Genomic DNA, 12,366 nt, shown 5'->3' with positions numbered 1-12,366 from the left:
TATAAGCATCAACCATAGACTAACAATACTACTGATAGCCATTGTTGTATTCAAGAATGAAGTAAAGAAATTGGTAGCTGCTGTGATTTTGACTATAATAAGCAAGTTTTTGCCAAGTGCAGCAGTAGGTTCAGGTCTTACTCCAGGAGAGATTACAACTCTGCAACAGCCTCAACATGCACGGAGCTCTAGATACTTCAGCCAGGAACCATTAACTGCTGAAGGAAAGGTTTCCAACAGACACAGCTTATTCTATTTCCTTTCCCTGTAGTAGGAGCTCTGTTTGATCCCTGCACCTGCTGCTGCTTTTATTCATCCAGTCTTTCTGCAGCAGAATTGGCAAAGTGCCTTCCAGGAAGAACCTAGCCAGAAGTAGCTTAGCTGCTCAGAACAATCAATAGCTTGTGCAAGTACTTTGAAGTTGTTTCAGTCAAAAGAATTAATAAAAAAATACATCCCAAAACTTTATAGGATTTTACAGCTGAATATCCCTTTAGATATCACTATCGAAGATCCAATCCTATCTTGCACTGAATGGGGTTTTAGGATGGCATCCATAACTAATCCCAATTCTGACCTCTGACCCCAATTAGCCTGTATTCAGTTAGCCTCTGCTTGTTTGTAGGGGGACCTCCGAAATTCACTCAACAATCAGAATGCGTAAGTCTTGGTAGCACAGTTTCCCATGCAACACATGCATCCAAAAGAAGTTATGACCATTTATCTTTCCAACATTTCCTGGTTCTAATGAAAATCGTGAACCTAAGGGATTAGCTTTGTTTCTCCGTGGACGTTGCCTAGCCTTCTGAATATTTCAAACTATTTCTATTTATTAATCCTGTGAGGATATACCAGCCATCAGTTTGACTAATTTTTCATGATTTAGCCATGGTTTTATTTGGCTTCAGTTCATTTCAGCTTTTCATACTAAGTTTCAGTGTACTCAGTAATTCAAATGAACATTTAAATTAGTATGAAGAGATCCTGGTATAAACCCACTATGATTAAAGCAATAAGTTCTTGTTTTTTAGAAGTATATTCTCATCTGTATAAAATAGATATTTTTAGCACAATATGGCATCTGGTTTCAGACATGAACTTACACCTTCCTGATATAGACCGAGGCAGCAAAAGGATGGAAAAATTCCTGAAATGATTTCAGGAATGATTGCTTTTTCAATGAAGGAGGAGGTATGGCTGCATCTATATTTATGAAATGAATTGGGTCAAATGGAATATATTCTTAACAGAGGAATTGATATTGAGCAAAGATCATAGCACTGAAACATTTAGATTGGCGATTGTGAAGAAAGCAAGCTAAAGATTCTTAATTTTAAAAAGTGGCCATTTTCTGCAAGTTGGAAACAATTATGGCCAGGTAAAATGTAGACATTGGGAGGTAACACTATAACTATACAGTGAATGGGCTTTATAGGGGGTACAGTTTAGACACATGCAGATGAGGGGGAGAAATAAGAGAAAAAAAGACAGTGTTTTTTGAATGATGAACAAATAGAAAGTGAGATGAAGCAAGGCACTGAATGAAAGGAGTTAAATTGATAATGTAAATGAGAACCAGGTTAAGTAAAGAAAGAAAAAGGATTTGCTGAAAGAAATGAGGGCAAAAAGAGGGGAGCTAACAAAAAAAGGAATACCAAATTTTGAGTTGGCATGTCAATAAGAAACAGGTAAAAAGAGGATGGATGGAGCCAATTAAGAACTAAAAGGAGGCAGTCGTCCTACTGAGTATTTTTCATCTGTCTAAGCCAAGAAAAAGAGAAGCTGTCAAAATCACAGGAAAGGAGAGAGAGGAAATATTGAAAAGACAGAAAAAAAAGATAAACAGGTAGTATGAATGAAAATGCTGCCGTGTTTTAGTAGATATATCACTAGGTCTGCCATATGGTGGGTAGCTGAGGGAGGTGAGGGTGAAAATTTAAGAGGTACTAACGATAATCTTCTATTTTTCATTAGAGAAGGTGTCAGAGAACTGGAGAACTGCAATTATTATGCCTTTATTTGAAAAGACGGAAGGATAAACTCAGCAATTATAGGCCATTTGGCCTACCTCCTTGGTGTGGAAGATACTAGGGATGATAATCAACAAAAAATTAATAAGCTTAAGGTTAAGTCAACAGGACCATACTTTACAGCCATTGCTATATTGTACATTTAGCACGAGCAAATAAAGACACATCTCTACCTTTTTATTTCAAAATAAATGATGATTAACACAAACCGGTTGTTGATGACTGATTTACTTTGGGCTCATGACTAAAGAGCAGTATTTACAATGCTCTCTTGTAATAATGAAGCAGAAAGGACTCAAAAGGTTTCCCATATGCTGTTTTTTGCTGGCCCTGAATCTTGTGCTGGTGCTGCATCAAGCAAGACTTGTCAATATATACATTTAAAGCATTTTGTTGGTTTGCCTTGTTTTCTAGAAGTTCCAATATCCAATACTCATGCATCATACAATTTGAAATTGGAATAACTTCTCACGATCAAAGACAAAACCCGGAAGGTTCTCCTCACTGGCACCTGATAATTAAGGCAAAGTTAACAGTTTGTTATTACCACCAATAAGTATGCCCTACTGAGGTATAAATGGAAAATTGGAGCCAATTCCCATATTTTGAAAGCAACCATTTAGCAAAGGCAGGAATCAATGATGAGATTCACCATTGCTTTCAGTGAACCCACACAATCTTTGGCCATTTACGGAACAAAATATTTGAAGAGCAAGACCTCAAATCTAGCACAAACAACAGGGTGAACCAGGCAGTGGTAATCTCTGCCCCCCCCCGCCCCCCCCCCAGATGTCTCTGAGACATAGACTAGATGCAGCAGGTATCTCAAAACACAGGAGATATGTGTCCAATCCCTCAAATCCACTGGATTTGAAGCATAACAGAACTAACACTAGCATCGTCTCCAAGGTTAGAGAGAGGACCTGGGTCCTAATTACACTCAAGCAGTTCCAATTGACATATATAATTTGCCTGCCTGACACCAGGTTCCTGAAACAGATACCCTATTCCAAGCTCCATCATGGCAAGAGAATTCCAGGTAAATAGAGAAAAAGCTTCAATGCAACAGCTTCCTTGAAAATGTATATATTCCCCACTGATTTGTGAGAATCTCTGCCCCACTAGCACTTAAAGTGAAGAGGGAGCAGTCATGATGGCATTGAGTACCATAAGTCCATGCATTGGGAATACACAGAAGCTCAGCAGAGAGAAGGAGTACACCATCTCTCACACTACCCACCCACTCACCCCATCAAACGTCACATGCTCCATCTGTGCAACAGTTTCTGGTTCCCACTTTGACCTTGTCAGCCACTTTTGATTCCCATGGAAGTGAAGTGGAAGCAAGTCATCCTCAATTCCAAGGGACTGCCCAGATATTTGAAGTACATAAGATGCAAAGAATAAATTATAATATTGCATTTGTTTGAAAAAGGTATGTATTTTCATGGGCAATATTCAGTTCATCTACAGGGTACCAAGATTCTTTGTCAAAATCCTATAAATGTTTCTTACTCTTCCCTGCTCTTCTTGTTCTCTGCTCAGTCCTGAAGGGAAAGGCACTGAACATGTGTTTGATGTTGACTAGCCTGTGCATGTGGAAGCACCAGACTGGGCAATTCTCTTCACAGCCCTTTCATGGAATTACATGTCCTTTTAGCCATTCCCGACATTCAGAGCATTTATTGCACACTTTATTTACCCCCTACTAAATCTGTGCCAAACTTCCAATGTTTACTTCCCACTCACTTTATTTCTTACCTGGTCTTCTCAAGCTCAAATGTGAAGTTGCTTTCAGGTCTCATAAAAATGTGAAGTAAATAGCTGTACTCACACAGATTAACTTATCTTTAAGTGCACAAAGCTCTTAATTTGGAATTGACAGTTAGAACATCCCTCTGGGCTGGCTCCATGCACAGTGGCAAAGTGGATTGACAACTATATAAAATTATTCAGAGCAGTCAGTGCAATGAGATATCTTGTGCCACTAAACCCTCAGCTTTGCAGCAGTAGAATTTTAAGTGCTAATATAGTTGACAATAGATCTGTAACATTGTCATTGTATTTTACTTATATATTATTTATGCATCTATGGCAATCACTTTTTTAACTATAAAGACTTTATGGTGCATAAAGATATTTTCCAGTTTGTGGTGAGCTATAACTCATTTAAATTCATGTAACCTATGTATTCATTTTTGTACTTCTACCTGTGTAATTATGAAATTATATTATGCAGAGATGTAAGCAGCTGGGTCTCATAAAATGCGCTGGTGCAGAAATGTCTCTGTTCTATAAAAAGCATAAATTCCATAGTAACAATGTCAATTATCTGATAACAGGGTAACTCATACACACACAATTACTTCAGGGTAAGCTTTATAACAATGTCAAGATCGCAAGTTATGGTTAACAGTAGTTTCCATTGCTTGCTTAACCAATGTTATTGCAACGACTAATAGTCTGCAGAAATCCATGCTTAGCCTAATGATACAAAATAAAATTCTAAGAATTTTCCTCTACTCTGAGTAAATGCTAAGGTCAAAATCATATCAGATCTGTTCTTTTTATGGTCGTCTGCCATTTCTTTTTGTTGACATGCTACTTAATTTCAGGAAAAGGAAGCAGTTTGCAAATTTTCTTCAGACCAAAAAAAATTACAAGATACTCCAGAGGTCTAAATGGGGGCATGATATAATGTAGCATGAAAAGTTGTATAAGATATTATAGAAAAAGAATCTTCCAGAGAGTAGATAATTGAAAGTCATTTGTCACCAACTAGCTATAGAGACTGTTATTTCTGCAGTGGACAGCATAACTGAGATGTCAAGCTCAATTAAAGAACAACTGATCTGTAAGTCAAGTTAGTTGGCTTACCCTTGCTCCATTTATATTGATACTCTGACCAAACAAAGATCTGTCTATCTCAGTGTTTCCCCTGGATACTGCCTGCCTTAATCATTATCCTCTGGCACCTGCGGTGCAGGAAATTGCTGTTCCTCCTCCTACAAACTGGCCTGATGATAGTCAGCATGGGATCTGATCAAGGGTTTTAGAACCAAGGGTTATTTTTCTCCCAGATGTAATCCAGTTCCTGTTTTAACGTTACTTTCACTCTTCTCACAGATTGCACAACAAACATACTTGTTAAAATCCAATAGTGTGCACAGAAATATGTGGAAGGAAAACCTTGTCTCGGCCAAGGGATGAAAAGTTTTCTCTTTACAATGCCGAATTAAAGCAAGTAAATTAAGCTAATTACTTCACTATTAAAAGGAACTTAGAAATTTGGAACACCACTTCCACTGCGTGCTTATTCCACAGAGCCAGATGGTGCTATACTAAGCAATGTAGCAACAACATAGAGGACTATTGGTCACGTACTACAATTTTTAAAGTGGTATCACCCAACACAATATATGCTGCAGCCCTATTCTTGAAAAAAAGGAAAGGAGAATTAAAATTTGGAAGCACACTGCTCCAATTTCACAGAGTAGCTGAAAATTGTCCGTCTCAGGACACAGCATAAAATACTGTGATCAATTAAGTTGAAACAATAAAGAAAAAGAGTAAAACTTGTGCAGAAATAGCCTTAACATTCTGCCTGTACATATTAATCTTCAAATAAAATTCAATAATCATCCTACTGTAGCAACCCTGGAGATCCATTTTAGGATATATTAATAAATGAATATTATGTGACAGTGTAAGATTTGAAATTGTGTGGACACCCAAATAGCATAACTGGAATCTAATTTTACTGTAATTAACTGCAAGCTGGTGGGTGTTTCTGGCTCCAGTAAAAAACTCAACCAATTACAATGAATATGCAGCATAGAAATTATCACAAATTTTCTCTTTTATTTTTTCATTTTCTCCTTCTTTCCTGGCATCTATACTTGCTTCAAAAAGTTGTTATATTCCTCGTGATTCCTCTTTTGATGAAAGGACATCAACTTGAAACACTAACTTTGTTTCTCTCAGCAGATATGCTGCCTGGCCTGAAGGCTATTCCCAGCATTTTCTGCTTTTATTTCTGAGGAATTGTTCTTTAATTAAAATTTCACTGACAAGATTGGTCACATTTAAGAAACTCTGCTCTCAGATTGGATTCCTGTTTCTTTTATCATATTTATCTTTATTACTTACTGTTCATCTTCTTGTGTTTGATCCAGTATCTTCTAAAATTTGTTTTGTAGTCACATTTGTTCTATGGTAAATGTCCCTCAAGACAAGAGATCCTTCTATTGACTTCAAAATTCTCATTCCACCTGGAACATATCCATTGGTCTCTGACCGTCTCTAGATGAGAACATAAAAACATAAGGAAATAGGAACAGGAGTAGACAACTCAACCTCTCAAGCCTGCACTGTCATTCATTATGATCACAGCTGATCTGCCTCAGGCCTCATCTTCTCTTCTATTCCAGTTCCCCATAGCCCTCAGTTCCCTAATTTTTAAAAAAATTATATGCTATGATTTTGGCTTGAATGACAGCGAATTGACTGACAGGCAGTAGGAAAAGCACTGTGGAGCAGCAGGATAAGAGGAAAAGTAATGTCATCCCGGGAGAAGACAATGAACTTGTGATCCATGAAGTTACTGTCACTCTCTCAAGTCAGCAAACAAGTAGTTTGCTGGAAATGGCTTAAACTTCCTCATCCCAATAATCAGTCCAGTGGATCTATGTTGCACTGATTCTAATGCACGTGCATCTTTCCTTAGTCATGGGTTGCACACTGCACATGAAATGTGCGGTCTTATGAAGATTTCATTAGCTTTATACCCCCTTTCTTTGTAGCAAAGGCCAACACACATTCTGCTTTCTGAATTTCTTGTTCTACATATAAACTTTATATGTTTCTTGAATGAGCACATTAAAATCCCTCATTGCCAACATATACTACATTCTCACTGTTTAGATAGTTTTCCTGATTTCTATTCTTGCTACTATAGTGCAATGCCTCACTTTTCTCCACATTATATTCAATCTGTGGACCCTTAATCTGTCCTCATCTCTTTCTCTATATCATTGTGGCCTAGGAATTTGACTGCACACCACTCAAATTCAACCAGGTACTTTGCATGGCTAATTACGTTTGCACAAATGATTTATTTTCCACAATGAATACGTCATGATATCATTCCTGGTTGCCATACTGTCTTAAAGTGTTGCAGATTGAAATTAGATCGCAATATTTCTCAGAGCATCCAACCTGGTTTTCATAGCAGTCCTTGCTCACACTTTCATTTTTAACTTCTGCAGTCTTTTTCACAGGTCACTAAAAGTTGACTAATGATTCTGCAACCTACTTTTATTGACCACAGGGACATTGGATCTGGCTCACTGCCATTTCAGCAGATAAAAACTCCTCATAATGAGTGTGGTGGTCATCCTGGGTGCGCTAGTCAGGCTTCAGTGGTGGCCCAAGCATGGAATGTGACCCTGAAGGAGCAGAATTTGAAAGAATCAAGTTTCCAGACCCTTTGTCATACCAGGACACACATTTCTTCCTTGACATGTCTGAGGTGAAATGTCCCAGGTTATTAAGAATTTCAAAGTCTCAAATCAACTTGCAACCCCTTACAAACAGAACTGGATTAAGTAGATCCAGCAAAAAGAAGATAACATTTGAGTACAAATGTTATTCTGTTTGCCACTTGAAATAAAATGATTGTCCATATTACTGAGCCCATCACAGAGCTATTGAACTCCATTTCAGGCAAAGAAAGTGAAAACCATCCCTTGTGTTCATCAGACCTTTAAATAGTCCTTTTAATATTTCACTGTGCATTTGCACCTGAATTTTCATGAATATTTCCCACCACATTGCCTTCATCGGAATCCTCTGGGTAGTTTTAATGTAGGGACCCTTCACCTCCTCTCTGACTTCAGACTTTTGCTTCTTCTCATGAAATATGCCTCCTTAATCTTCTACATCATGTCCCAACATTTGAGTTTATGCCAACCAATGTTAGGTACAATGATGTATGGTGAGTTAACAGAGGACTCTAGATAGTGAATCTGAAAGTGGGTCATTTGAGGCACAGTTCAGTGTTCGAGTTCTTTCCTTGATATGTCAGACCATAGTACTTCTTCCACTTTAATCCCATATTTCGTGTCGTTGCACAGACATGACACTTCTGCTATGACCTCCTGGTAACTTGATCAAATCTTGAAGACCTCCAGGAGACCCAAACTGTACACCCCTGCTCCCCATCCCTGGCACAGAATCCCCACCCTGGTATGAACATCTTCAGAACCAGGTGTGTAAAAAAGGACACACTTCTTTCCCTCTCTTAGTCTCTTGTTTGCCGTTCCATAAATTTGCAGTAGTGGTATGATTTTTGGCTGGAGCATTGAGTGTTAGCTGAGCAACTGAATGCCAAATGCTGTGCTATATTCCACCACTAAGCATCAGAGTGCAAGTAGCTTCCCTTACAATGACATGTTTTCAAGTCAAAATCTGGCTGCACTGTTGCTCCAGAATAGCAATTAAATGCAGCAATCCTAATCCATTGGGTTAAATCAGCATTGATATCATTTGTAGTGATATTTTACTGGAAGTGCGAAACTGAGCTTCCAGGTGTTCGTGTCCTCTTCACAGTTTATTTCCTGCCATGCATGAAGCTGGCAAGTTGCCTGTGTTGCAAATGATTGGGACAGGTTAATCACACATCACTATAACCATGTCCATTTTATGTAGCTATCCAATTTAGCCTCTTTGTGGTTTAAAAATAATGAAATATCAATTACTTCAAGAGGCATAGCCTCATTAAAAAAAGTGTGCGACAACCATAAGTTTTGACATCTTTAATTTATTTCTGATGCCCTTGTGTGTTTAGATGCAACATTTCATTCCATGGTGTGTTTCTGAGCATATCAAAATAAATTTGCTTATGAATATTTTTCATGATCTTTTGGGAAAAACTCAAACTCGATTTTTTTTTGTTTAGTTTTCATCTGTATTCTCTAATTTAATTCTTGAACGGTACCACATAAATGATTAAGACACCACAATTCACTCTTAATCAAGAATTCAGTCTAATTTTGGTTACCAAGATAATCCTTAATTATTCTTAGTTCATGTCATTGATATCAAAACCAAGTATGGCACAATTTAATAGTTTCCTAACAAGTATGTTATTTCCCTATTTTGCAATTGATGTGCGGAAAGATTAATGCAATTTTCAAAATAATTATTCCAAACTGTGCAATAACTTAGTTTCAGAATTACATTGAGACAGATTAGCTGGGACCAACAACAGCAGCAAAATCTTAATTAGCTTCAAATTAACAGAGCATAACATTAATATTTAATTTTTAGGGATGCAGTATGTACTTAGCAAAGTCAGTCCTCTGCAATTTACATAGCTTTGTAACAGATGATAAATTTAGGCCATCTGTTGAAATCTGTAAATTTGAATGACGGTGATACAAAGTAATGGAGCACTTGACTTTCTTTCTGTTTACTGCCCATTTTGTTTTCTGGTGGATTTGAGTTGGATGGTAGAGGTAATGCTAATTTCCCACCAATCCAAAGCTCCACAAAATTTATCCTTTGCTTTCAGCACAGACATCGAATTCCCAGAACAATCAGTACTTGAAAGTAAGCTTCAACATTGACTTTGTTCATTTTCACTGCTGGCGTCAATTTTCAACTTACTAGTTGGGGGTAATAACACTCTCTTAGTTTATTATAAGAACATAAGAAGAATAAGAAACAAGAACAGGAGTAAACTATTTGGCCCTTTGAACCTACTGCACCATTCATCAGGATCACAGCTGATCTTCGCTCTCAATGACATTTTCCTGCACTTTCACCATGTCCCTTGATTCTTCTAATATCCAGTAATCCATTGATTTCTGTTTTAAATTAACTCACTGGCTAAACTTTTACAGCCTTCAAGAGTGGAGAATTCCAAAACTTCGCCCTCTTTGTGAAAAAAGTCTCCTCATCTCGCTCCTAAAAGGCATACCACTTATTTTGAGACCCTTATTTTGAAACATCCAACCTGCCAAATCCTGCAGGCATTTTTAAAGTCTCAATAAGGTATCTTCTCATTTTTCTAAACTCTATAGAATGCACGCCTAGTCTACTTAATATCTCCTCATGGGGCAAACTCAGAACTTAGTCTTGTGAATCTTCATTACACTCCATCTGTTACAAGTATTTCCTTCTTAAGGTAGAGGGAACAAAACTGTGGTCACTTCAATGGCCTATATAATTGCAGTAAACATCTTCTGTACTCAGATCAGATCAGGTATCTTTATTAGTCACATGTACATTGAAACACACAGTGAAATGCATCTTTGCATAGAGTGTTCTGGGGGCAGCCCACAAGTGTCCACGCTTCCGGCGCCAACATAGCACGCCCACAACTTCCTAACCCGTATGTCTTTGGAATATGGGAGGAGACCAGAGCACCCGGACAAAACCCACGCAGACACGGGGAGAATGTACAAACTCCTTACAGACAGTGGCCAGAATGAACCCAGGTCGCTGGCGCTGTAATAGTGTTACGCTAATTGAACTAAAGCAATTGCCTTCTTTATTGCTTGCTGCATCAGCATGTAGGCTTTCAATGATTTGTGTACTGAAATGGATAACTTCATTTTATTTTTACATTATATTGCATCTGCCATGTTCTTGACCATTCATTCAACTTATTTGGATCCCAATGAAGCATTTTTACATCCTTCTCCCCCGTCACAATCCTACCTTGTCTTATATCACCAACAAAGTTGGAAATATGACATTTGCTCCCCTCAAACAAATTGTTGATTTAGATCATGATTGCCTGAAGTTCAAACACTAATCTCTGGGATGTCCCCTTTGCCACAGCCTGCCAATCTGAAAAAGATCCATTCATTCCTACTCTTTGCTTTGTGTCTGATACTCATTTCTTAATCCACGTATGTATATTATCTCGTTTCCAAATATTCTAACCTTGCTGACTAATCTTCTATGTGGGGCCTGATGAAAATTCAAATGCACCACTTTTATTGCCCACACCCCCTTACCTATTCTAATAGTTACATCCTCAAATAGATTCATCAGACATGAGTTTCCTTTTACCAACCTCTTTAGTACTTTCTTTTACTGAGTTCTTTGAGTTCCTCATTCTCATTACATCCTTGGGTATTTTGGAGTTCTTATGGTTTATTTGTGTCTTCTCCCATGGAGACAGATAAAGAGTTGATTAATTCCTTTGCCATTTCCTTATTCCCCTTAATGATACAGATTGCTCCATTAATGCTATTGAAACTCAAGTAACAAAAGACTCATTTCATCCAAAGCAAGTAACCTAGCAAATGTACTGGTTCTGCTGAGCTGCTGATGTGCCAGTACGCTCTTTACTGTTGCAGCTTCCAAAGACAAATAGAAGAGGTATAGCTGCCAACAGAACATCTTTATTAAAAGCAGTAAACTCTCAATTGACAGCAGTGCTGGCAGGAACAATGTATCAAAAATCATGCTACACAGTGCACAGAGTTCTTAGCGGTGCATATACACTTACTAACACTACATTAGCCTCTGCTTTAAAAAAAGTAACGAACCCATGCAAACCATCAGCAATTTACATCGATAAAATTGTACAATCAGTAACATATGAAGGTAGACAGTTCACAAATTATTTATAGATATAAATATACACACAGTACTAAATTTGAACAATTCAAAATCTAGTCAATTTTTTTAACTTCTTGTCTACCAAACTCTTAAATATGTACTGAACGCAACAACTCTGTAGTATTCACTCTAGGCTCTAGTGAGTCACTTCTGCACAGGCTTCATGCAAATCTGATCTCACATTCTTGTCTGCAATTATTGCTTCAACATAATTGTTTTCATAGCTGTGAATTTTATCACATATTCTAAACACCAAACTGCTCACATAAAACAAAATAGGTGATATTAACTCTGACAATAGTAATGATAATATGTTGTATTTGGTACATTGCTGGACACCATGAACTCAGTCATAACAATACCTATTTGGTTGTTTCATATGTCTTTCCAGCTTTGTGTTTCTTTCTTTGACACGGTCTTGCATTGTGACTCCCATTCAGAATTTCTGTACATACCAGAATTTTTCTCATTTCTTCTGTCCCTTTTGAGATCACAAATACATTTCCTCTGAGTTTTCCTTTCCAAATTGCATCCAAAGCTTTCAATTCTGTCATGACTGTTTTCAGTCTGTCGAGTTACACTCTGGCTTCAATGTATTAAGCTGAAACTAGTTAGACTAAACCTGCTGTGACATCCCTCACATGATCTTCAGAGCTTTTGCACTGACTGCACACAGTAGTACAATTCTCTTTTCCTCTGA

The sequence above is a fragment of the Pristis pectinata genome, chromosome 11 (genome assembly GCF_009764475.1).
Source record: "Pristis pectinata isolate sPriPec2 chromosome 11, sPriPec2.1.pri, whole genome shotgun sequence".
NCBI lineage: Eukaryota > Metazoa > Chordata > Chondrichthyes > Rhinopristiformes > Pristidae > Pristis > Pristis pectinata.
Note: the sequence above shows the minus strand (reverse complement) of the source record.